Raw genomic sequence first — 25,487 nt, forward strand, 5'->3', positions numbered from 1 at the left:
GTTTGAGAACCACTTACTTTGAAGAGAGACCCTTCCTACCCCTGGGAGGTCTCTAACAAATGGTGAACCTGGAACTTCCCACAGGCACCCTCCCCAAACAGCCATATAGCTCAAATGTTTGTTTCTCTTCCTTTTTGGCATTATCAGCTCCGGTTGCTAAAGGCAGGAAGGCTGGAGTCACTGCTCACTCTATTTCATGATTTATGATTCAGAAGCAAGATAGGGGTAAAGGGTTGGGGTGATGCTTGCTGCTGTGGTTGCTTTTTTTCTGTTTGTTTTTAAAAGATATGCTTTCTTTGAGAAACCTTGAAGCATTGATGTCACCAGCAGCACAGTCTGTTCTGTTCCAAAGCCTTGTCTGGATGTAATTGACAACTATATAGACACAGCTGAGGGGAGGGTGTCCGATTCTGCTCGTCCTCAATTGTTCTCAAATTACATGATAAAGTAGAAATTTTGGATCCTTTATACCAGAAAGAGTTACGGATTCGTTACAAAGTCTGTACCACATTAGCAGGACTAATTGTAGCTGCCTCCACAGAGCAGCCTAGGAACTCAGAATTCCAAAAGGAAGGTGCTTGCGATACAATTATTTTGCCTATTTGGAAAAGGAAGACTCCCTGTGATTTGAGGTTCAGCTCTTTCTCTGAATTGTTGCAATCTGTTCTCATGACCCTTAAGATATGCGTTAGGTTTTGTTTGGGCAACGTATGGAGACTAGTTATTAGTGCAGTGTTAATATCGCTCAGTTAGATCTTGGGGAGATATTGTCTGAAGTGTGCAAGAGGACAATCCGAATTCACACTCGGCTGGCACACTCCATCCCTGGTTCATACTATCACAAACAGACCAGAGGCAAAGAACTCTATCACTTGCACGTGTTCTCACTGACTCTTCCTTCCCGAAGGTAAGCATCAGAATTCTTCCGGTTTGGGGAGACTATAAACGCAGTGAGGGCCTGTGGGTCCACACACGATCCAAAGCAGGTGTCTGCGAAAGCGAATCGCCCCGCGATCCTGCAGACCTCTGGCTGCCAGCGGCGGGCTCCGAGCGCACTCCGCCCGGTCACCTGAGCGCACCTGTCCAGTCCTGGCCTCGGAGAAAGCGGGGCTTCCCCAGGGCACCGCCAGCCCCGGAGGCGAGCGGAGGGTAGAGCAGGGCTGGGGCGGGCGGTCCGCAGGTGTGGCCCTACCTGCTGCCCGACTGGCCGCGGCGGCGAGCCGGGCGGGAGCCGGGTGGGTGATGGATGGTCTCCCCGCCCGGGTCCGAGCGGCGGGGCGAGCGGAAGGTAAAAATGCGCAAGCTCGAGCCTCCCGGCCCGAGCCGGGAGAGCGAGACGCAGGCACAAAAGGACCCGGCTGGGAACGTTTAGATTTTGAAGATGAGTTTCTAGTCCATCTCTGGGAGAAAGCAAAACGCGCTCTGGGAAAGTGGAGTGCCAAGAACCTCGCAGAATTTTGGCCTGACGTTTGACAAATCATTTTGCCATCCGAACAACCCCTAAGCCTCCCCTTCCCGAACAGCTTCTAATTCCTGTTTGTCGTGTCTGTGAATGATACTCTTATCAGGATCTGAGAAGCAGTATGAAATCAGACCTGAACAGTTGCATCCTTTCATCTCAGGAAATAGCAAAATCATTGAAAATACGTTTAAAAAAATTGTGGAGGGGGATGCACTTTAGATGGTCTGTGCAGGATAAGACAATTGGATATTAAATGTTTAACAGAACTTGATTTCAAAAAGAATAAAATGAGATAGACGTGTTCTAGAGATAGCGTCTGCAGATTAGAATGTGTACAATTTTCATAATTTGTCTGGCTCTTACGTGTTTAAAAGTCACGAGCAATTTGAATATGTTTGCTTTATCCTTGCAAAAAGATGACAGCGAGTGGTTTTAGGCAATTCGATTTAAGAAGTGTCCTTTTAAAAACTCGTTAGGTTGAGAACGAGGGTTGAAGCAGACAGGCGGGTTAACAGGAAAAAATATATCGTGAAGCATCATGGAGATGGGACTGGTAGAGAGCTATTGTATCATCCGGGCTCTTTGGCAACTGAAGGACAGGTCGGTTCACCCTGGGCATTTCGTCCTGTACAAGCGGCGAGCTGACGGTAATACATCCCGTGTCCATGAATAAGGCAGTCCTGGCTGAACGCTGATGCAGTCACCTCTGAGAGCAAAAGAGTTTAGAGAATATAGTGGCTTTATACATATATTTATATATATTCATATGTGTGTGTGTGTGAGGGAAATATTCTAATTGTGCTTTAGAGAGTCACCAACCCCCTCTGCCTCCCCACTACACCACTAACAAAATGAAAGCCACGTTTAAAATAGCAGTAAGTGAGGCTGAACCGTGTCACAAAGATGTGCTTTATCTCACTGTGGTTGAAAAGTGATCAGGGGGAAAAAGAACTTGCATGCATTTCTCTTTTAAATGCTATATTTTATGCTTTAAGTTTAGAAAACAGAAAAAAAAAATTAAAGGAAACCTAATAATCCCATCAGGCTAACACTGATAGTATATATCGAAAAAGAAAAGAAACAAGTACACACATAAATCCATGCATTTTTTAAAAAAATTCTTTTTCCTGGAGGCTTAAATACTTTTATAAAAGAGCACATTTGAATCCCGTGGGGTTGTTTTGTATAATGTCAAAATAGTTTTTTCTTTTTTAAAAAATTATTGGTAGTAGAGAATAGCCCTATTTATCAGTTTTAATGATAGTATATTTTATGGAGCATATGTATGTAATTTCCTTAACCATTTCCCCATTGTTGGATATTCAGGTTGCTTCTAGATTTCAGTAAAGTAAATACTACAGTAAGGAACATCTTAAAGCAAAATTTTCATTTTTGAATTTATTGATTTCAAATAAATTTTAATGGAGTAAATAAGCGATGCTTTATGGACATTTTGATACTTTCATAATAGTTTCCAAGCTATTTTACTAAAAAAAAAAAAGGCCTTCCATTCTACCAATAGGAAAATATTAGGCCACATATTTTACAGTATACTCAGTATTATTCAGAATATTAATTAAAATATTTGGTAATTAGAAGGTGAAAATTATTTCTTTTTTGACTATTAACAAAGTTGTCCTTTTTAAAAGAAATTCTTCTGGCTTCTCTTCTGATCTTTTTGGTTCCCTTTTTATTTCATTATTGGTTTTATTTTTATTTCATTATTTCGGGTAGCCCTGAAGCCCCCATATAAAAAAATAAAATAGAGTGTTTTTATAAATCACTCTTTCATGGTGTTAATTTTGAACTAAGTTGGTAACCCCTGGTTAAAATAATCATAGCAAGAAATCTTGGACAAAACTGAGTCAGGTTGCAATTTAAAATGATCTACTGAATTTAGGTTTCCAGCAGGCTTCTTCCACTGTACCTTCATGGGGGCACATAAAATGATATTATCATCTGTGAAATTACCTTAGAAACTTGAGGTACTTTATAGCAAGTCATATTCTCTGATTAGGAAACTCAGACCCGTTGATTTTTGCACTGCGATTCTTTCAAGCCTGAAAATTTGTGTTTTCTTAAACTGTGATGCGATCATTTAAAAATGCCTTCGTGCATTCCGGCACCTTCCACAAGTGAACCAATGCCCAGTAAATAAAGTAGCAGCCCATGTCCCTTTTAGCAAAAGCTATATATCTGTTCAGACTTGTAATTTGCTCCGTTTATATCCTTTGCCCTTGAACTCTGGTTATTAACGCAATGTTTCTCCAAATGATGCCATATAACTCTGCTCTGAGCACATTCACGGTGACACCCCGCAAACATTCCAAGGGCCAGGGCCAGCCAGAGAAGGGAAGGAAGGACGGCTGAATTGTGGGAGTTGCAGTGCATTACTCGACATGGAGCGGCTGTAGAACTATGACTGTTAATATTCAGATTGCAGCAAGACCAGGGCCAGCCTCAGCTAATATTCTGAGGTCTGGTTGGAAAGCAATTTAGCAAAGTAGCTTTGATTAAAAAAGAAACAGCCAGAATCACTTCTCCCAAGAAAGGAACTAAAAACCTTTCAAAGGATTTGAGGCAGGTGCTCTAATTATACATTTAAAAAATTATGATGATGATTTTGGAGAAGGGTACTGTTCAGTTACAAAATGGGTATCGTATGTGTGTGGTGGAACTATGGACCAAACTCCTGGAATGAAATATACCACTTTTTTTGTTGTTGTTATAATTGTTTGTATCATACATCTTATATAAGACAATTAAGCATTGACTGGCTTTATTGATTTCATCTAAAAAATAAAAAATTTACTAATGAATCTTGTGTGAAACTTTGGACAGGGAGTGAGACCAGTCTTCCTCACAATATCTGTGAAGGGATGCACTGATTCACCAAGTTAATAATTTTGAGAATGCAGAGACTGTGCAAAATCTACTTTGGAACGGGCATTGTTCCCCCACATTTTAGAAAAGAGCATTTACAAAAAAAAGGTCCCATTCTTTTGAAATAAGAAAGTCATACATATGCAGTAATATGTCCAAGACAGAGCTTGTCCATATTTGTTTATTTTAAAATATTGTATTTGATTCAATATAATGTTTTTTAAAAGTTTAGTTTTTCAAAGCTCTTTATTACAATAGATTTTAATAGATTTACATTGAAATGACTTTACTGCAAAAGTCCTTTTTTTTTTTTTTTTGGCATTTTACCTGGAAGCAAATTGTTCACAGCAATGAGATTTAATTTGTACACCTCCTCCCCAACTCCTAGGCTATGCATAATGCAGTTCATGCAAAAAATGTTGATGGGAATGAGAAAATAATATACCATCAAATATCGAATTTCATGCTGAAACATAAGCTGCCTGGAACCTCTGGGCACACATCTGTATTTTTAGTGCTCTATGTGCCTTTAGAAATAAGTAAGAAAAGAAAAACTTAAACTGTTCCAATTGACTACCCTATTAATTTTTTTTGACACAAAGCATGATTTGAATACATTTGCATGTCCAAATATACACACGTGGTTATTGCCAATAAAAAATACATAAGCCATAGGTTCCCATGAACACCAAACACACTCAGTGTATTAGCTGCTCTCATTCTGGTATTATTCCCAGAGGAAAAGGAATTCTAGGTTCCAAGTAAGAAAAGTACTTGGGGAAAGTTTTTCGTGGATATGGAGCCAAGCATTTTCCTCATATTCTGTCTCTAACCGACTGCACCTAAATTGAAACAGGTTTTTAACCTTTAATTAAAGAAACCAATCTAGTGATCTTAATTTGAGAACATTGTTTGGCTGAGGAACATAAAAACATAAATAAGGGGATTCTAGCATTTCTCTGAGGTTTTCAGAATATCATACTTAATGGGTGAGCAGAATCATGAGACAGACACCTTGGTTACATTATTCATCTCTAAATCCCCATCTGATGAGTACTTGATGAACCAGCTTCAGTCTAGTTTTTGAGTTAAATGCATATAAGAAGGAAGTTGAAAGTTTATTGTACATCATTTGGAATGTACATCAACTGTAATAAAATTATGAGCTTTATAATACTGAGACTTTTATTAAAATTGACCGTGTGATATGGATGGTTTTCTACTTGTGAAACCTCAAGGTGTTTGTTTTTATATATTTCATTCAGAAAACTGTGATCCCACTGTGCCAGTAAAACCAAGTTTGAAGAGCCTGGCTCACATGTTTTTGAGTTTTCAGGGCTAAATGACTGCTAAAATGCACGTGAGACCTAAAAATGTGTACTGTGTTAGATGCATAGCCTATATTAATTGCAAGTAGATGTTGCGTTATTTGGTACAGGCCATGTATTCTGTTGATAGAATGATAACATAGCTTATTAAAAATTCTGAATGTCTTGAAATTTGATGATTCTCCACAGACTAAACTTTGGACTTTCTACCTTGCTCTCGTAAATAAAATGTATTTATACACAAGGCAGACAGTATGTCTTGTAGTTACACTTGCAGTAGTTTCAAATATCTGACTCCAGAATGTTAAGAATGACCATTCCTGGTTCAACCCTTCATTTCCCTTTTCATAATTGCAGCTTCCTCCAACATTTCTATTATATTTCTTCAGAATTCACTTTCCTATCTGTAAGCAACATGTTTGTATTGCTGTGTCTTAACAACTACTTCTTCCTCTTCTCCGCCTTCTTAGAGTTGTTTGAATATGGGGCATTATCAATGGACTTTCCACAAAAGAGGAAGATTTGTCTCTCTTTACCACCCCGGCCCCCAACTATACTTAAATCTTTAATATTCTTAATACTGTTACATTGTATTTTTATTAATATTTGGTGTGTAATATTACTAATAAATTCTGCTGAGGACTGTGCTAGGGAATAAACAAACCTTTTCTTACACATTTTCTGTTTTTCATAGAGTTAATAATTCCTTTGTTTTTAATTTAATTTTTTTTTCTTTTACTTTCTAGGTAGTCGCCACTAAGTCATCACTAAATTCTCTGGCAGTCTCCTCTCAAGACATTCATATACTTCAGTTACTTTTTCAAGACTTTCATTCTGGAAACTTCTACCTCCTTCTAGACCAGCAACCCTTGTCATCTGGGCACTGCTGTCCTTCTGGACTCTCCCTTCAGAACTATGCTCCACCAGTCTGCTGTGTTGGGTCTTCTGTTACTGTATCACTTTCCTTTCTTTTTCTTGCTTTAGTCTCTTACATATGTGGCACCCATCCCCCTATGCCTAACTATAAAAAGGAGGGGGGCTTTGCAGTCTAAAAGTATTCTTGTTTTAGCCCCCCTGTTAACTAGTAATCTTCTTGGACTAGAATTCTAGGATAGAAAATCTTTTCCTTTCTACTTTTATAGGTATCTTTATCAAAAAGTCAATTTGGGGTCATTTTCTTAAAATACAAATCAATGATTTGGTAATTAATATAGTCTATTAAAATGAAATTTAAAGACATGACACCCCCCAAAAAGAGTTTTATTATTTTATTTTTGATTATAAAGCACCTTGTAGTTTTTAAAAAATTTTTACTTAGAAAGACTACAGTACTATAGTGTATAATTTTCCACCTTTCTAGAAGATTATAATTGTGCATATCACATATCCTAGTGTTTTCTTAACATCATTTTAATATTGTTTATATGTTATTTTTTAATGTAACATGTTATTAATTATCTCAGCAATTGATTATTCCCCAAATTAGTAGAGGATTGCTGACTCTAAAGTGAAATATGTATGAAATATGAATGTATGATGCTGAATTGAGCTCCACATTGGCCAACAAAGCAAAAGGTACCACACCTTAAAGAAGATTAATTTCTATTATGAGATTACTGAAAAGTGAAAATTGAGATAGAAGAAATAAATTATAGAAGAGTTATATTCAACAAGATAAAATTTAAAGTAAGTTATTCCAAATCCTACTTGCATATGCAAATTTTGATAAGCTGAGTGCTAGGCCTTAAACACACTTTCTTAAAACCTTAAAACAAAACATACTACCTGGCATTGAAATTTTGTGGGGACTATTCTTTTGGATATGTGATTTGCTGCATTTGACTTGAATAAACATTCTGCCTTTACAGTGATTTATTGAATCACCTTCCATAAATTCTAATTAACAAGAAAACTGGTAGATATCTAAGAACACTCTATAAAATCATTTCTCCCAAGAACTGTACCCAGTGAAGTAAGAGTCGATATAAAATAAAATTTTAAAAATATTACCAACTTTAATATCATTCTCATAAGCTTCACAAGTCCAGTGCAATATATTTCAGGCCTGTGAAGGTCAATACAAAATGACAGATTGAAAAACTGTACGTGACTTGCAAAAGTCATTTTTAGGCAAGTTGTTTACCAAGACTTAAATTAAATTAAAGCTTACCTTGTATCAGACATTTTTATTTTATCTGGATTGTGGCCTCGTTTTCAAAGAAGATCACTTTTATCTCTGGTTGTCAAGAACATATTACCATTGTGAAAATGAGCTTGATGGCATGTGGCAAATACTGATTAAGTGCTGGCCCTTTTCCTTGAAGAAATGAATTTTCATCATTGGAAATAAAAGACCAAGTTGTTTTTTTTTCTTCCTCATAATTCGCAGCTTCTTCCTGAGATTGTAATTGACAGAAGGAGTGAGTTCCAGTGTTAACACAGGATTTGAGTCAGACACAGCTGGGTTCAAATCCCACGTCTGCCACTTATGAGAAAGCTACTAAACTTATCTGTGGTCACTGGTTACCTCGCAAGTGAAATAAGGATAATCACTGGTGTTTCTCAGAATTTAACAAGGTATGTAAGACAGAGCCTGGCTTAGAGGAAGCACACTCATAATCTGAAAGTCATTGTTGCTGTTCATGATTTCATTGTTGGTTTCACATGTGTATTATTATCATTTTCTTATATTTTTATTGTTAACTTTTCTACAAACTGGCATTATAATTTTAGTGCTCTGGGTTTCGGATATTATATACTAAAGATATTAGAGATGAAGTTCCTGAAATGATATAATTTTAACCACATCAAGCTGGTTCTCTGGGTCTGAGTTTCTAGCACTTTGCCTGTTTTAGAACCTTCATCATCTGAGGGTAGACACCTTGAAAGTTTGCAAATCTCCCTGCTTAGAGCTTTCTCTGGATGAATCTGATTTAGAGATGAGCCTGTTGCACCTTCTCGTTCATTATGCTGCTCCAGTTTTGTTTTCTAAGATCTGCCTCCATGGCTGCCAAGGAGAAATCAACCAGACAAGGGTGCAGCTCTATCTGTCCATCATGACCTTAGGACACTCCTGTTGGTACTATTAGAGTTCTTGTCATATGTCCCATCATTGCATGAGTTGTGAGATGGATGAGCTGATTTGACTTTGTCAGTGCTGTCTCGTTAACCCTCATTTTTTCAGGATGGGTCTAAGCTTACTAGGCACAAAATAAAAGGAAATTTGGGTCACGTTTAATTAAACACTCTTTATTAAACATTTCATTAAAAACCAGTTTTCAGAATAAAGACGTTTTCACTAGCAGTCTCCAAAAGCGACCATTGACATTTCAAGTGCCACCATGAACTCAGTCATATATTTGATGTTCTAATCCAATTATTATATATCAAAAAACCACATTAATTATTAAGCATAGCAATAAAAAAACACATAATACAAATGCACCTTTTGTTGAATTGTAAGGTATACACTCTCATGTAAAACTTAGTTAATCATTCCAGATGTCTTCCATAGGTCCTGTGTCCATGAAGACTAACCAAGAGTGTCATTTATATTTAGTAATATAGAAAGAAAAGCTATATAAATTGGCCCTTCAAACCTTCAGGTCCAGATGTCAGGTCCAGTAGTCTGAACACCTTTGAGAGTGGTGGTGGGCAGCGATGAGCAGAGTAGGCCCAGTGTCCAGAGAAGTGTTGGCAAAGTCTTTACACTGTAGAAGGAACATAGGCAAGAAGAGAAGCGGAATCAGCCACTGGCTTGGAGTGGGAACCAGCTTGCCCTATCGCCCAAGTTCTGGAGGAGATTTCAAAATAAAGGTAATAGTAGATGATAGTTTTAAAAAATTAAAGATAATTTTTGGAACAGTTTTAGGAAGGTTGAAAAGAAGGAACAGAGATTTATACCCCTCTCCTCATATGCTCATGGCTCCCCCCATTATCAACAGTACTCACCAGAATAGTATTTATTCCCCCTCCAGGATTACTGTATATTGACACATCCTAATCGCCAAAAGTCACCATCTATCTTTGAGTTCATTCACCCAAGGTCATGTACAGTTTATGGATTTGGACTAATCTGTGGTGACACTTATTAATTGTTATAGCATCATATAAAAGTATTTTCACTGCACTCAAATCCTCTGTGCTCTGCCAATTTGTCTTTCTCCCCCATGGCCAACCCTTGTTGTTGTTTAGTCACTAAGTTGTGTGGATTTTCAACCCTGTGGATTGCATCCTGTCAGGCTCCTCTGTCCATGGGATTTCCCAGGCAAGAATACTGGAGTGGGTTACCATTTCCTTCTCCAGAGGATCTTCCTTACCCAAGGATCAAACCCATGTCTCCTTCATTGGCAGGCAGATTCTTTACTGCTGAGCCACCAGGGAGCCCCCCATGGTCACCTCTAGTGACCACTGATTTTATTATTTTATTTTATTTTTTATTATTGTATCATACCTGGCGTCATACAGTATGTAGTCTTTTCAAATTGGCTTCTTTCATTTAATAATATGCATTGAAAATTCTTCTGTGTCTTTTCACAATTTAATAGGTCATTTCTTTTTAGTGCTGGATAATGTTCCACTCTCTGGATGTATCAGAGTTTATATATCCATTCACCTACTGAAGGACATCATAGTCGAGGTGGTTGTTGCAGTTTTTAAAATGAGACACCATAAATTTTGCTTCATTTATCAACTCTTCCTTTCATGAAAGATTTCTCTGTAACATGCAGTGATGTTTTACCTACAGTACCTACAGTAGAATTTCCATCAAGATTGAGTTTCATCAGACTCTGCTACTGTCTTATCAACTAAGCTTATGTAATACTCTAAATTCCTTGTTGTCATTTCAGTAATCATCATAGCACCTTCACCAGAAGCAGATTTATTGCAAGATATCATTTCCCTTGTTCATCCATAAGAAGCAATTTATCTCTTCAGATTTTATCATGAAATTGCAATTGAGTCACATCTTCAGACTTCACCTCTAATTCTGGTTCTCTTGTGATTTCTACCACATCTGCACTAAAGTCTTGAACACATCAAAGTTATCCATGAAAATGGGCATCAACTTATTCCATACGCCTGTGTATGTTCATATTTTACCTCTTCCCATGAATGACAAATGTTTTCAATGGCAACTAGAATGGTGAATCCTATCCAGACTGCTTTAAATCGAATTTTCTCAGATCCATCAGAGGTTCTAAGGCAGCTATAGCCTCACATATATTTCTTAAACAATAAGACTTTAAAGTCAAAATGACTCCTTGATTCCATAGGCTACAGAATGGATGCTGTGATGGCAGGCATGAAAACAATATGAATCTCTTTGTACATCTCCATCAGAGCCTTTGGGCAAGCAAGTGCATTGTCCATGAGCAGAAATACTTCGAGAGGAATCTTTTTTTTTCTCTTAGGCAGTAGATCTCAATAATGGGCTTAATATATTCAGTAAACCATAACAGAAGCAGAAGATATTAAGAAGAGGTGGCAGGAATACACAGAAGAACTGTACAAAAAAGATCTTCACAACCCAGATAATCACGACAGTGTGATGACTCACCTAGAGCCAGACATCCTGGAATGTGAAGTCAAGTGGGCCTTAGAAAGAATCACTATGAACAAAGCTAGTGGAGGTGATGAAATTCCAGTTGAGCTGTTTCAAATCCTGAAAATTGATGCTATGAAAGTGCTGCACTCAATATGCCAGCAAATTTGGAAAACTCAGCAGTGGCCAAGGACTGGTAAGGTCAGTTTTCATTCCACTCCCAAAGAAAGGCAATGCCAAAGAATGTTCAAATTGCCACACAATTGCACTCATCTCACATGCTAGTAAAGTAATGCTCAAAATTCTCCAAGCCAGGCTTCAGCAGTACACAAACCGTGAACTTCCAGATGTTCAAGCTGGTTTTAGAAAAGGCAGAGGAACCAGAGATCACATTGCTAAAATCTGCTGGATCATGGAAAAAGCAAGAGAGTTCCAGAAATACATCTATTTCTGCTTTATTGACTATGCCAAAGCCTCTGACTGTGTGGATCACAATAAACTGTGGAAAATTCTGAGAGAGATGGTAATACCAGACCACCTAACCTGCCTCTTGAGAAGTCTGTATGCAGGTCAGGAAGCAACAGTTAGAACTGGACATGGAACAACAGACTGGTTCCAAATAGGAAAAGGAGTACATCAAGGCTGTATATTGTCACCCTGCTTATTTAACTTATATGCAGAGTACATCATGAGAAATGCTGGGCTGGAAGAAGCACAAGCTGGAATCAAGATTGCCGGGAGAAATATCAATAACCTCAGATATGCAGATGACACCACTCTTAGGGCAGAAAGTGAAGAGGAACTAAAAAGACTCTTGATGAAAGTGAAAGAGGAGACTGAAAAAAGTTGGCTTAAAGCTCAACATTCAGAAAACGAAGATCATGGCATCTGGTCCCATCACTTCATGGGAAATAGATGGGGAAACAGTGGAAACAGTGTCAGACTTTATTTTTTTGGGCTCCACAATCACTGCAGATGGTGACTGCATCCATGAAATTAAAAGACACTTACTCCTTGGAAGGAAAGTTATGACCAACCTAGATAGCATATTCAAAAGCAGAGACATTACTTTGCCAACAAAGGTCTATCTAGTCAAGGCTATGCTTTTTCCTGTGGTCATGTATGGATGTGAGAGTTGGACTGTGAAGAAGGCTGAGCGCCGCAGAATTGATGCTTTTGAACTGTGGTGTTGGAGAAGACTCTTGAGAGTCCCTTGGACTGCAAGGAGATCCAACCAGTCCATCCCAAAGGAGATCAGTTCTGGGTGTTCATTGGAAGGACTGATGTTGAAGCTGAAACTCCAATACTTTGGCCACCTCATACAAAGAGTTGACTCATTGGAAAAGAGTCTGATGCTGGGAGGGATTGGGGGCAGGATGAGAAGGGGATGTCAGAGGTTGAGATGGCTGGATGGCATCACCGACTCAATGGACATGAGTCTGAGTGAACTCCAGGAGTTGGCGATGGACAGGGAGGCCTGGCATGCTGTGATTCATGGGGTCGCAAAGAGTCAGACATGACTGAGCGACTGAACTGAACTGAACTGAAACCGTGTTGTAAACAGGTATGCTGTCATCCAGGCTTTGTTTTTCCATTTATAGAGCGCAGGCAGACAGATTTAACACAATACTTAAGGGCCCTAGAATTTTTAGAACGGTAAATGAGTATTGGCATCAACTTAGTCACCAGCTGCAGCAGTTCCTAATAGGAGAGTCAGCAAAAAATCCTGCAGATATATTTCCAGTGCTTTTTCTGCTTCTATTGATGTGATCATGTGATTTTTTTCTTTCTTAGTCTGCTTGCATGATTAATAGTTTTTTTTTAAAGTTTTTTGAAATTTGCCCCTACACTTTATCTTTCTTTCCAATGTCATTGAGAAAACATTGACATGTAACTTTGTGTAAGTTGAAGATATACAGTGTGATGATTTGATATGTATGTATCTTGCAAAATGATTACCACAATAATTTGAAGCTTTGACTTCAGCATTGACTTATCCTCTCTAGCTATGGAAGTCCTAGATGACATTTTCTTCCTGTTGAAGGATTTTTTGGCTGCACTGAAAATCCATTACTTAGTATAGCCATCTTCATTCATTTTCATAGCTAGATTTTCTGGATAATTTGTAGCAACTTCTATATCAGCAGTTGCTACTTAACTTTTTTTTTTTTTTACTTTATGAAAATAGCTTCTTCCTTAAACCTAATGAATCAGCCTCTGCTAGCTTCAAACTTTTGTTCTGCAGCTTCTTCACCTCTCTTAGTGTTCATAGAATTGAAGAGAGTTGGGGGCTTGCTATGGATTGTGCTTTGGCTGAAAGGACTGTTGTAGCTGGTTTGCTATTCCCTCCAGACAGCTAAAACTTTATCCTTATCAGCAATAAGGCTGTTTGCTCTCTTATCATTCATGCATTCACTGGAGTAGGTACTTTTAATTTCCTTTCTGCCTATCTCAGCTTTCTATATGCCTTCCTAACTAAGTTCAATCATTTCTGGACTTTCTTGGTGGCTCAGACAGAAAAGAATGTGCCTGCAGTGTGGGAGACCTGGGTTGAGTCCCTGGGTTGAGAAGATCCCCTGGAGAAGGGAATGGCTATCTATTCCAGTATTCTTGCCTGGAGAATTCCATGGACAGAGGAGCCTGAATTCTACAATCCATGGGGTTGCAAAGAGTTAGATATTTGAAAAAAATGAAAGACATGTGACTGTTCCTTTCACTTGAACACTTAAATACCATTATAAGGTTATTAATTGGCCTGATTTAATATTGCTGTGTCTCAGGTTAGAGGGAGGCCCAAAGATAGAGGAAAAGATGGAGGAACAGCCAGTTGGTGGAACAGTCAGAACACAGACAACACCTATATAATGTTTCCAGTATTATACATAAAGGCATGATTTGTGGCAGCCCAGATCAATTACAATTGCAACATCAAAGATGACTGACCACAGATAACTGTAATAAATATGATACTAATTAAAAAGTATAAGATGTTTCACGAATTACCAAAATATGACTTAGAGACACAGACTGAACAAATGCTGTTGCAAAAATGGTGCCGATACATTTCTTTGACACTGGTTGTCACAACTCTTCAATTTGTAAAAGATGCAATATCTGCACAGTGCAATAAAATGAACATGGAATATTTGCAGGGTTTTTTTTTTTTTTTTGCAAATATCCTTTATCAAGTTGAGAAAATTCTTATCCATTCCTAGTTTAGAGTTTTTAAAAATCACAAATGGATTAGATTTTATCCAATGTTTTTTCTGCTTCTATTGATATAATCATGTGATTTTCTTTTTCTTTTTTTAGCCTGCTTGTATGAACAAGTTTTTTTTTTTTAATTTTTTGAACTTGTACGTTATCTTTCTTTCCACTGTTATTGAGAAAAAATGGCCATGTAACTTTGTGTAAGTTTAAGTTATACAGTGTGGTGATTTGATATATATCTTGCAAAATGGTTACCACAATAAGGTTAATTAACACATTCATTATTGTTGTTTCTGTTTAATCACAGCCCACCAGCCTCTTCTGTCACAGGATCTCCCAGGCCAGAATACTGGAGTGGGTTTCCATTTCCTTCTCCAGGGGATCTTCGTGACCCAGGGATCGAACCCAGGTTTCCTGCATTGCAGGTGGATTCTTTACTGCTCAGCCACCAGGGAAACCCAGCACATCCATTTTCCCACATAACTAAAATTTTGTGTGTGTATTATATGAGCACATAAGATTGACTCTCTTAGTAACTTCCCAGCCAGTAATACAATATTGATAACTATAGTTGCCATGCTGTACATTTGATTCCCAGTATTTACTTATCTTACAATTGGATGTTTCACTTTGATCAACATCTCCCTACCACCCATCACTTGCAGCCTCTGGCAACCAGTACTCCACTGTTTCCATGAATCTGACTTCTCATTTTAGATCCTAAATTAAGAAAGAGTATACAGAACTTGTGTTTCTCTGTCTCACTTATTTTATTTATCATAAAGCTCTCAAGGTCCATTCAGTTCATTTTAGTGACAGGATTTCTTTTTTATGCCCAAATAATATTCCATTTTATTTATCCATTTATCTGTTGATGAACACTTAGATTAATTTTATGTCTTGGTGGTGGAGATGGTTTAGTCGCTAAGTTGTGTCCTCCTTCCATGGGACTCTCCAGGCAAAAATACTGGAGTGGGTTGCCATTTCTTCTCCAGGGGATCTTCCCAACTCAGGAAACAAACCCGGGTCTCCTGCACTGCAGGTAGATTCTTTACCAACCGAGCTACAGGGAAGCCCTAGAATTTTGTGTCTTGGCTATTGTGAAATATGCTGTGATGAACATAAATCCCCAGCTCTCTCTCTGAGACAGCAATTTAATTTCCTTAAGATATAAACTCAGAATTGGGATGACGGGATCATAGGATAGTTCTGTTTCTAATTGTGTGAGAAAACTCCATTTGTTTCCCAAGTGGAGGGACCAGCTTAGTTTCCCATCAACAGTGCACCAAGTTCCCCTTTCCTGTGCATCCTCACGAATACAACCATTCTAACAGGTGTGAGGAGGCTTATTGTGGCTTTCATTCACATTTCCATGATGATTAGTAATTTTCACTGTATTTTCATGTACCTCCTGTCTGCCTGCATTCTTTAGAAAAATGTCTATCCAAGTCCTCTTCTCAATTAAAAAAAATTTTTTGCTATTGAGTTGTATGAGTTCCTTACATGTTTAGGATATTAACCTCTTATCTGATATATGATATGCAGATTTTTTTTATTTGCCTTTCAGTAGGTTGCTTGTTCACTCTGTTGATTGTTTATTTTGCTGTACAGAAACTTGTCAGTCTGATGTAGCTCCACTTGTATGTTTTTGCCTCTGTTGCTTGTCCTTTGTGCATTATATTTAAAAACTCATTGCCAGCATCAGTGTCAAAGAGCATCTCCATATTTTAATTTAGGGTTTTATAGTTTCAGGTAGTACATTATAGCCTTTAATCCATTTCAAAATTTTTTTTAAAGTGATATAAGGTAGGGATCCAGTTTCACTCTTTGGCAGGTAAATATCTAGTTTTTTTCCAGCATCACTTCTTGAAGAGACTGTCTTTTCCCCTTTGAGTGTTCTTGGCTCCCTATACAAATATTAATTGACCCTGTATTTGTAAGTTTATTTCTGTGTTATCTATTATACTCCATATGTGTGTTTTATGCCACCACCATTCTTTTGATTTCTATTGCTTTCTGGCATATTTGAAATTAGAGGGAGGGATGCCTCCAACTTTGCTCTTTTTTTCCTCAAAAAATTTTTGAGTATTCAGGGTCTTCTGTGGTTCCATATGAATCTTAGGATTGTTTTTTCTATTTCTGTGAAAAATGTCATTGGAGTTTTGATAGAGACTTTATTCAATCTATAGATGGCTTTGAGTAGTGCAGCCTGTTTAACAATATTCTTGCAATACATGAGTGAGAAATTATCTTTTCCTTTGCTTCTTCTTTAACTTCTTTCATGAGTGTCGCAGTTTTCCATGTACAGGTCTTTCATCTCCTTAGTTAAATTTATTCTTAAGTATTATATCACTTTTGATATGATTATAAATTGTGTTATTTTGTTTCTTTTTCAGATATCTTATTGTTAGTGTGTAGTAGTGCAACTGATTTTTGAATGCTGATTTTGTATTCTTCAACTACTGAAATCATTTATTAGTTCTAAAAGCATTTGGCGAAATCTTTAGGGTTGCTAGATCTATAATATCATAACATCCACAAATAGAAACCATTTTATTTCTTCCTTTCTGATTTGGATGACTTTACTTTTTTTTCTTGCCTAAGTGCTCTGACTTGAATTTCTAGTACTATGTTGAATAGGAATGGTAAGAACAGGCACCTATATCTTATTCTTAATTTTAGAGGAGAAGCTTTCAGCTTTCCACCATTGATTTTGTTCATTATGGGTTTGCCATATATAGCCTTTATATATTCATGTATAACTTTTCCGTTCACAACTTTTAAAAGCTTTTATCATAGAAGAGTGTTGAGTTTTGTCAAATGTTTCTTTGTACATCTATTGAGAATATCATGTGATTTTTATTCTTCATTCTATTAATGTGGTATATCACCTTTATTGATTTGCAAATATTGAACCAAACTGGCATCCCAGGGATCATTCTCATTTAACCATGGCATATGATCCTTTTAAAGTGCTGTTGAATTTGATTTGCTAGAATTTTTTTCAAAATATTTTTCATTTATATTCATTAGGGATTTTTGGCCCGTAGTTTTTTTTTTCTTTCTTTCTTTCTTTCTTATATTGTGCTTACCTGTCTTTGCTGTCAGGGTAATGCTGGCCTCATAAAATGAATTCAAAAGTGTTCCAGTGTCTTCAATTTTTTTTTGTTAGAATTTGAGGAGGATTGATGTTAACTCTTCTTTAGAATAGAATTCACCAGGGAAACTGTCTGGTTCTGGACTATCCATTCAGTAGGATTTTAAATACTGCCTCCACCTCCTTGGTCTTGACTGATCTGCTCAGATTTTCTGTTCCTTCTTGGTTCAATCTTGGAAGATTGTGTATTATAGGCAATTTCTTCTAGGTTATCCAATTTTTGGCATATCATTGTTCATAATAACCTCTTTTGATGCTTTGCATTTCTGTGGTCAGTTGTATTCTCTCATTTTATTTATAATTTTATTTGAGCATTCTCTCTTTTTTCTTGGTTAGTCTAGCTAAAGATTAGTCAATTTTCTTTACCTTCCAAAAAAACTAGTTTCCTTGTTTTTTTTTTTCCTATTGTCTTTCTTGTTTTCATTTCTTCATTTGTGCTCTTATCTTTTTATACCTTTCCTGTTGCTAATGCTGGGCTTAGTTATTTCTCTATTTAATTTCTTGAAGTGTAAAGGTGGTTTGTATGAAAATTTTAAAGGTATTTATATGAAAATTTTCTTTTTCTTAATGTAAGTATTTATTTCTGTAAACTTTCCCCTAAATACAGTTCTGTTCTACCACATAAGTTTTCATGTGTTTTTCATTTTTATGTGTGTCAAGAGACTTTCTGATTTTTCTTTTTATTTCTTCATTGACCCATTGGCTGTTAAGAATTGTGTAGATTAATTTACATGCATTTATGAATAGTTCAGTTTTCCTTCTGGTTTTGATTTCTAGTTTCTTACTATTTTGGTCAGGATAGATCCTTACTTTTATTTTAATCATTTAAAATTTGTTAGTGCTTGTTTTGTGTTCCAAAATATGACCTAAACTGGATGATGTTCTGTGTGAGTTTGAGAAGAATGTATATTCTAGTGCTATTGGATGTAATGTGTTGTATGTGTCTATTAGGATGTAATGAGTTGCATGTGTCTATTAGGTACATTTGGTCTATAGTATTATTCTGGCACTCTGTTTGCTTATTAATTTTCTGTCTGGATGATCTATCCAAAGTTGAAAGTAGGGTGTTGTAATCCCCTACTATTACTGTAGTAATATTGTATTGAATTCTCCTACCATTATTGTAGAGATAGAAATACAAGAATGTGATTCCTTTTGGTTCTGTTAATATTTGCTTTAGTTATTTAGGTGCTCCAGTGTTGGGTCCATATATATTTACTATTGCTATCTGATTAATATAGTTCTTAAATAACCTTACTTGCTAAATTAGAATATTGACAATCAATTGTGTATCCCTTATTACTTATTTTTGTCTTTCTTTTTGTTACTGGACCATTAAATCCTAAATCTGAGTCCCACTGACCAAACACATATTTACAGCCTTCTTGCTAAATGGTAGATGCCATGTTCTGAGCTGGAAGCAAACTCAGGAATGAGCCAAGGACAGAGCCCCTGCCCCTATAGGTCAGCTTCTTGAAGGCAAGGCAGACGGTTTCTTTACTTCTCCCACCTATCTTCACTACGTGCTTAACTCATAGTGGGTGATTAAAAAAAATATTAATAAAAGGTTAAAAAAAGAGAAAGAATTGATGCTTTTGAACTGTGGTGTTGGAGAAGACTCTTGAGAGTCCTTTGGACTGCAAGAAGATCAAACCAGTCAATCCTAAAGGAAATCAGTCCTGAATACTTATTGGAAGAACTGATGCTGAAGTTGGATCTCCAATACTTTGGCCGCCTGATGGGAAGAACTGTCTCATTGGAAATGACCCTGATGCTAGGAAAGATAGAAGGCAGGAACAGAAAGGGGTGACAGAGGATGAGATGGTTGGATGGCATCACTGACTTGATGGACTTGAGTTTGAGCAAGCTCTGGGAGTTGATGATGGACAGGGAAACTTGGCATGCTGCAGTCCATGGGGTTGCAAAGAGTCAGACATGACTGAGTAACCGAATTGAAAAAATAAAGCATCTTTTGAATGGGTTAACAAAAAGATCTGTGTCACCTTTTTATGCTTATATGATCTCCATGGTTATCAATTTAGTAATCTGATCAACTGATTTTTTTTTAATGTCCTATTGGATAAGCAGTTACCTTTATAGGCATATGAGGTAGAAAAGAGGGAGGGGGAAGGAAAGAAGCGTCCTCTTTACCAGTTCTTGAGTTTGAACAAGTCGTTTAATATCATATAAGAGAACAAACTGGCCTTACACATCTCAAAAATGTCATCTTTGAGGGCTAAGACATGTGTGGAAACATATGGGCAATGCCAGACACCCTTCAGATGTCAGCAGCATGCCCATGCACACCTTGCTTTAACCACCTTCCGATCTTCCCTTCCCACTTTCAGTTCAACAAAACCTCCCTCTCCCAAAACACACGTATGCAACTTTATTGAATTAAATTATACAGAACATGGCAGACAGATGATAGCTGTTATTTTTGAGTAGGTTTGACTGTTCAGACCTTTCATAGTGTGGACAATGTAGTGTAGGCAGCCATATGCCATGCTCTTTTACCTTATAAGACTTGGTTAGTACGAGATGGCTAAAGGAACTCTCTTGTATTTATATTTTGGTAAGACTGTCTCTATACATAAAACGTTTAACCTGAGTTGATACAAATTAAGTGTATTATATAACCCTTCTATTCAAATAAATAATTAATATTTCTTCATGCCTAAATATGTTCTCTTTATCCCCTAATAAACTCCTCAGTCAGTTCAGTTCAGTCACTCAGTCATGTCCGAGTCTTTGCGACCCTATGGAATTCAGCACACCAGGCTTCCCTCTCCATCACCAACTCTTGGAGTTTACTCAAACTCATGTCCATTGAGTCGGTGATGCCATCCAACCATTTAATCCTCTGTTGTCCCCTTCTCCTCCCACCTTCAATCAGGGTCTTTTCCCATGAGTCAGTTCTTCACATCTTGTGCCAAAGTATTGGAGCTTCAGCTTTAGCATCAGTCCTTCCGATTAATATTCAGGACTGATTTCCTTTAGGATGAACTGGTTGGATCTCCTTGAAGTCAAGAGTCTTCTCCAACTCCACAGTTCAAAAGCATTAATTCTTCAGCATTCAGCTTTGTTTATGGTCCACCTTTCACATCCATACATGACTACTGGAAAAACCATAGCCTTGACTAGACAGACTTTTGTTGGCAAAGTAATGTCTCTGCTTTTTTAATATGCAGTCTAGGTTGGTCATAACTGCTAACATAAACTCCTACTTGTCTTTGAAAATTCATTGTGGGAAAATATTTGTAATGCTTTGAGACAAAATATTAACATTCTAGTATATGAAGAGTTCTTACAAATCAGTAAGAAATTCTATAGGAGAATGAGCAAATCATGATGAATGAATTATCAGAAAAAAGACAATAAATGTATGAAACAGTAAAATAACATAATTTATAAAACAATGTTTATGAAACAAGTCACCAGACAAAAGCAAATAAAGAAACATAAATTTTTGTTTCTCATTTTAACAATAATTACCAAGACATTAATAAGTAGAGTTTGGCAAGGATACATACTCCTTTACTGTTAAAGGAATTGACAGGAAGTTTTGTACTCTCAAATAGAAATGGACCCAGCAACCTTACTTTCTAGAAATATGCTGTAAAAAACTACTACCATGGTCACAGAAGCATTGTTCATGAGTATTTTCAAAGTAGATTTGTTAGTAATAGTAAAACACTACAAATAGTCTCAATGTTCATGTAGTTGGTGAGTGATTATTCAAGTTTTGAGGTGGGCTTCCTTAGTGGTTCGGTGGTGAAGAATCCTCCTGCCCATGCAGGAGCCGCGTGTCCAATCCTTGGATTGGAATGATCCCCTGGAGGAGGAAATGGAAGCCCACTCCAGTATTCTTGCCTGGGAAATCTCATGGACAGAGGAACCTGGTGGGCTGCAGTCTATAGGCTCACACAAGAGTCAGACATGACTTAGCAACTAAACCACAACAGCAACAAAGTTTTGATGTGTCTGTGCCATAGGATTCTAGACACACCTTAAAAATGCCTAGCATGGAAAGATCTCCAAGATACGTCAAGTGAAAAAAAAGGCAGAAGTCAACAAGTAATGCATGTATGCTCACATGCAAAAAAGACCATATATAAATGAGCCAAAGGAGCTCTTGAAAGGACGCAAAGCAAACTGTAGAAAGGTGATATTTCTTGGTGGCAGGGGAGAAGGTGTTAATAAGGAGTCTGTGAAAAGAGAAAGGAGAGTCTCACATAGGTGTTATCCTTATTGTTTTAATCTTTGGAAGATAGAATCTATTTAGATATTTTGTATATAAAAACAAAGAGAAAATAAGTTATTTCAAGTCAACTTAATGAATCTTATTAAAGAGGTATATTATCTTCTTAATGATGTGTGGTAACTCTTTATATGTTCATATGTTCTCTTTATATAATGTATTAGTTTAATAAATTCTTCCAAACAAGTACATTTCATGTACTATGAAAGTAGCTCAGAACTTGATTCTAATATTTTTAATATTTTATGGTTTCAAATGTATGTACTTCTCTGGTACATCTACAAGGATTTTTTTTTCTGCTGTAAAGTAGATGTTTACTTTGAATCTTGTTTTTTTCTTAAGGCTCTAATTAATTATTCAATTCAAAAATTAAAGTTTTCTTTTTCCTATTAATATAAAATGTATGCAAAAGTGTTCGTCACTCAGTTTCATGTGACTCTTTGCGACCCATGGACTGTAGTTCTCCAGGCTCCTCTGCCCATGAAATTTTCCAGGCAAGAATACTGGAGTGGGTTGCCATTTCTTTCTCTAGGGGATCTTCCCAACCCAGGGATCAAACCAGGGTCATCTGCATTGCAGGTAGATTATTTATTGTCTGAGCCACTAGGGAAGCAAGTGAATATAAAATGTAAACTTTATCATAAGTAAATGATCAAATGCACATGGGCCTTTTTTTTATATTTTCTCTTCCATTGATATATATATATATTATATTGATATTGATATATTCCACTGATATATCTATTGCTTTTCCAGTACCACAGTTTTATTATGTTTGCAGTATGGTTGGCAATCTAATAGAGTAAGGTTCCATTTATGCTCTTGTTTGCTAAACTTTCTTGACTATTTTTGTACGTATTCTTTTAGTATCAACATGACATGTGCCATTAAATATTGTACTGCAATTTTGATTTGTATTATATTTAAACCATAGATACACTTAGAAAAATATATCTTCATAATATTGAATTTTTGTATGTAACATACATCTCCACTTTTCATTTGATTAAATAGTGTTTTATGTTGTCTGGTAAAGTTTCTATTTATTGTCTTGTTCACATAGGTACTTAATATTTCTAATTAGACTATTGGTTTCCTCCAAGTGTGCCTTGAGTAGGTCAACTCTTGGTTCACGAAGCATTGAGATCTTTGAAATGCATGTTTGCATATCACATAAGCATGTGTAACAGTATCACCCAGTTTCTTGCAAAATACTATGCAAGTTCATGTGGGCTTTCCTGGTGGCTCAGATGGCAAAGAATCCGCCTGCCATGCGGGACACCTGGATTCAATCCCTGGGTTGGGAAGACCCCCTGGAGGAGGGCATGGCAACCCACTCCAGTATTTTTGCCTGGAGAATCCCCATGGACAGAGGAGCCTGGTGGGCTGCAGTCCATGGGGTCACAAAGAGTCGGGCACGACTGAGTGACTAAGCACAAAGCACACTTGGAGGTTCATTTACTTATTTTATTTTTTGAACTAATTTGTTTGATTTTTCTCTTGAGTCCTTTCTTCCTCTGCTTGATGGAGGGGAAAGGGTCCAACAATGGAGAACAATCTAACAGCATAAATGATCTCAGTGTGACAGCATAGTTTGAAGAGTTTTTAGACAATGTAATCTCCTTTTGATATAATTTCCAGTCATTTGGAGGTACCCCATCCTCCTATCTCTTCTCTGAGTTGGTGTCTAAACATGTCTTCTGTTCTCATGGTTCAAGGAGAGATGGGGCCCCTGCGTCCTCAGGGCGTCTCTGGCCTCTTTCACCAAGTTGCTGCTCTGGGCTGCTTCCTGCAGAGGTGAGTCTCAGCGTGAAGTCTCCGTGTGTTGCGCACACCCTGTGTCTGATCAAGCCCACTGGTGGTCCCCATCAGCCACACACCATCCTGCCCATGGTGTGACTGGCTCCTCTGAGCTGCCAGCACATCATTCATCTGGCCCTGAGTCTGGGCTGCGCACCTGAGGGCTTGTGCTTCAGAGTTGCGGCATTGCCTTGGAATCCCAGAGCACCGCACAGCAGGCTGACTGTGCCTCAGTTTATCTCCAGGGGGCGTGTGGGTGCTTCCCCAGATTAGCTCCATTCCAGGTGTGCGGGAAGGTAGAGTGGGAAAAGTAAACCCTGCCCTCCTCCTCTCTAACTCTGCTACCACCGAGTTCACTGTGAATGACAGTCTGAGATGCTGTGTGTGAAGGCTCTGCATAACCCCTCGCCAGGTCCAGACACTGAGCTGGGAAAAGGACCTCCATCCTTTTCCTTTGATATCCCTCTCAATTTATCATATAAACTTCCATTTCTGGCTTAAATGTAAAGGCGCCTGGCAGGCTACAGTCCATGGGATCGCAGAGTCAGACATGGACACGACTGATTGACTAACACTTTCACCTTTTTTTTTTTTTAGAAGAAGGAAAATTAGGATATCAATGCCCAATCCCCTTTCCTTCTGATCTCTCCCATCTTCCTTCCCTTGCCTTACAGGATCACACTTTTCTTTAACATCCCTCATGAAATTTTCTCCTCTATTCAGATTCCAGCCTCAGGGTTAAGTCATAACCTTGAGAAGGGTGGAGGTAGGAGTAAGGGCAACTAGTGAAAATTCCAAAATATTTCACCAGATATGCATATTTACAATACAATTCTATTGTACATTCAAAGAAGAAATTTAATTCTGTAGCTCCCACAATAGGGAAAAGAGAGTGATACTTCTTGTAAAAAGCCACGAACATACCATTTAGCATTGTTTTCAATGCTCTCTCACTTCGTTAACACATGACCATAGTGCTAGTCATGTGATTACAAGGTACTCACAACATGGTAATTAAAGCATCTTACACTTTTCTGAGTGTGGAGATTCTGAAGGGAGTCTAATTTTCATCTTGACTTCAAGTGCCATGGAGTGGTCAGGAATCGGGGAAGTTGGTTCTCCAGAGAGAATTGTTTTCCAAATGTCATCTGAACGTGAAAGGGAACAGAAAATTAATCACGACAGTGACATTTTAAAAAGGGAACTACACAGAAAGTAGAGAAAGAACATGCACTGATGGTTTAATAAAACCACTGGGAAGCATGCTGGAGCCTCCAAAACTTTGGCTCAGAGCTGATGTTTCAAATGCGCAGTGACATACTGACAGATAAATAAGTACAAGGATCGCTCAGTAAGAGTACAATTCGTGTGTCTTCTCTGGGTATCCAGAGATCCCATACTGTGTATTGTTGGCAGTTTACAGGGAGCAGGATCTAAATCTTCGAAGGAAAGAATAAAAGCTCTGAAGTCTACCTTTGAGTGCAGATGTTGAACAGATGTAAAACCTGCAACATGTTTTCAACCTTTTTAAGCTCATTCCCTTTTTCACTTTTCCCCTCCTTTTGGAAATAATCTGTATAGCAGTCATTTGATTTCTGACCCAACAATCCTATCTATAGATTCGGGGCTTTTTTGTTTTGTTTCATTTGTGTTTTGCATCTGAAGTTGTTTTGCTGTGCTATGCTCATTCACTCAGTCATGCCTGACTCTTTGTGACCCCATGGCCAGTGGCCAGTCAGGCTCCTCTGTCCATGAGATTTTTCAGGCAAGAATAATGGAGTGGGTCACCATTTCTTTCTCCAGGGTATCTTCCCAACACCAGGAATCGAACCTGTGCCTCC

At 37.7% G+C, this 25,487-nt stretch overlaps 1 long non-coding RNA gene across 2 annotated transcripts; it reads left to right on the plus strand.

Moving 5' to 3' along the window:
- The first annotated feature begins 408 nt into the window (after positions 1–408).
- Positions 409–25,487, plus strand: LOC120875242. 2 transcript variants are annotated; one of them, XR_005723882.1, is made up of 4 exons: positions 409–907; positions 8,063–8,250; positions 23,565–23,643; positions 25,450–25,487. It is a non-coding gene; the product is annotated as an uncharacterized LOC120875242 (long non-coding RNA). The 2 variants fall into 2 exon arrangements; XR_005723883.1 differs by lacking the exon at positions 8,063–8,250.

Source organism: Oryx dammah, unplaced genomic scaffold (assembly GCF_014754425.2).
Source record: "Oryx dammah isolate SB20612 unplaced genomic scaffold, SCBI_Odam_1.1 HiC_scaffold_16, whole genome shotgun sequence".
Classification (NCBI taxonomy): Eukaryota; Metazoa; Chordata; class Mammalia; order Artiodactyla; family Bovidae; genus Oryx; species Oryx dammah.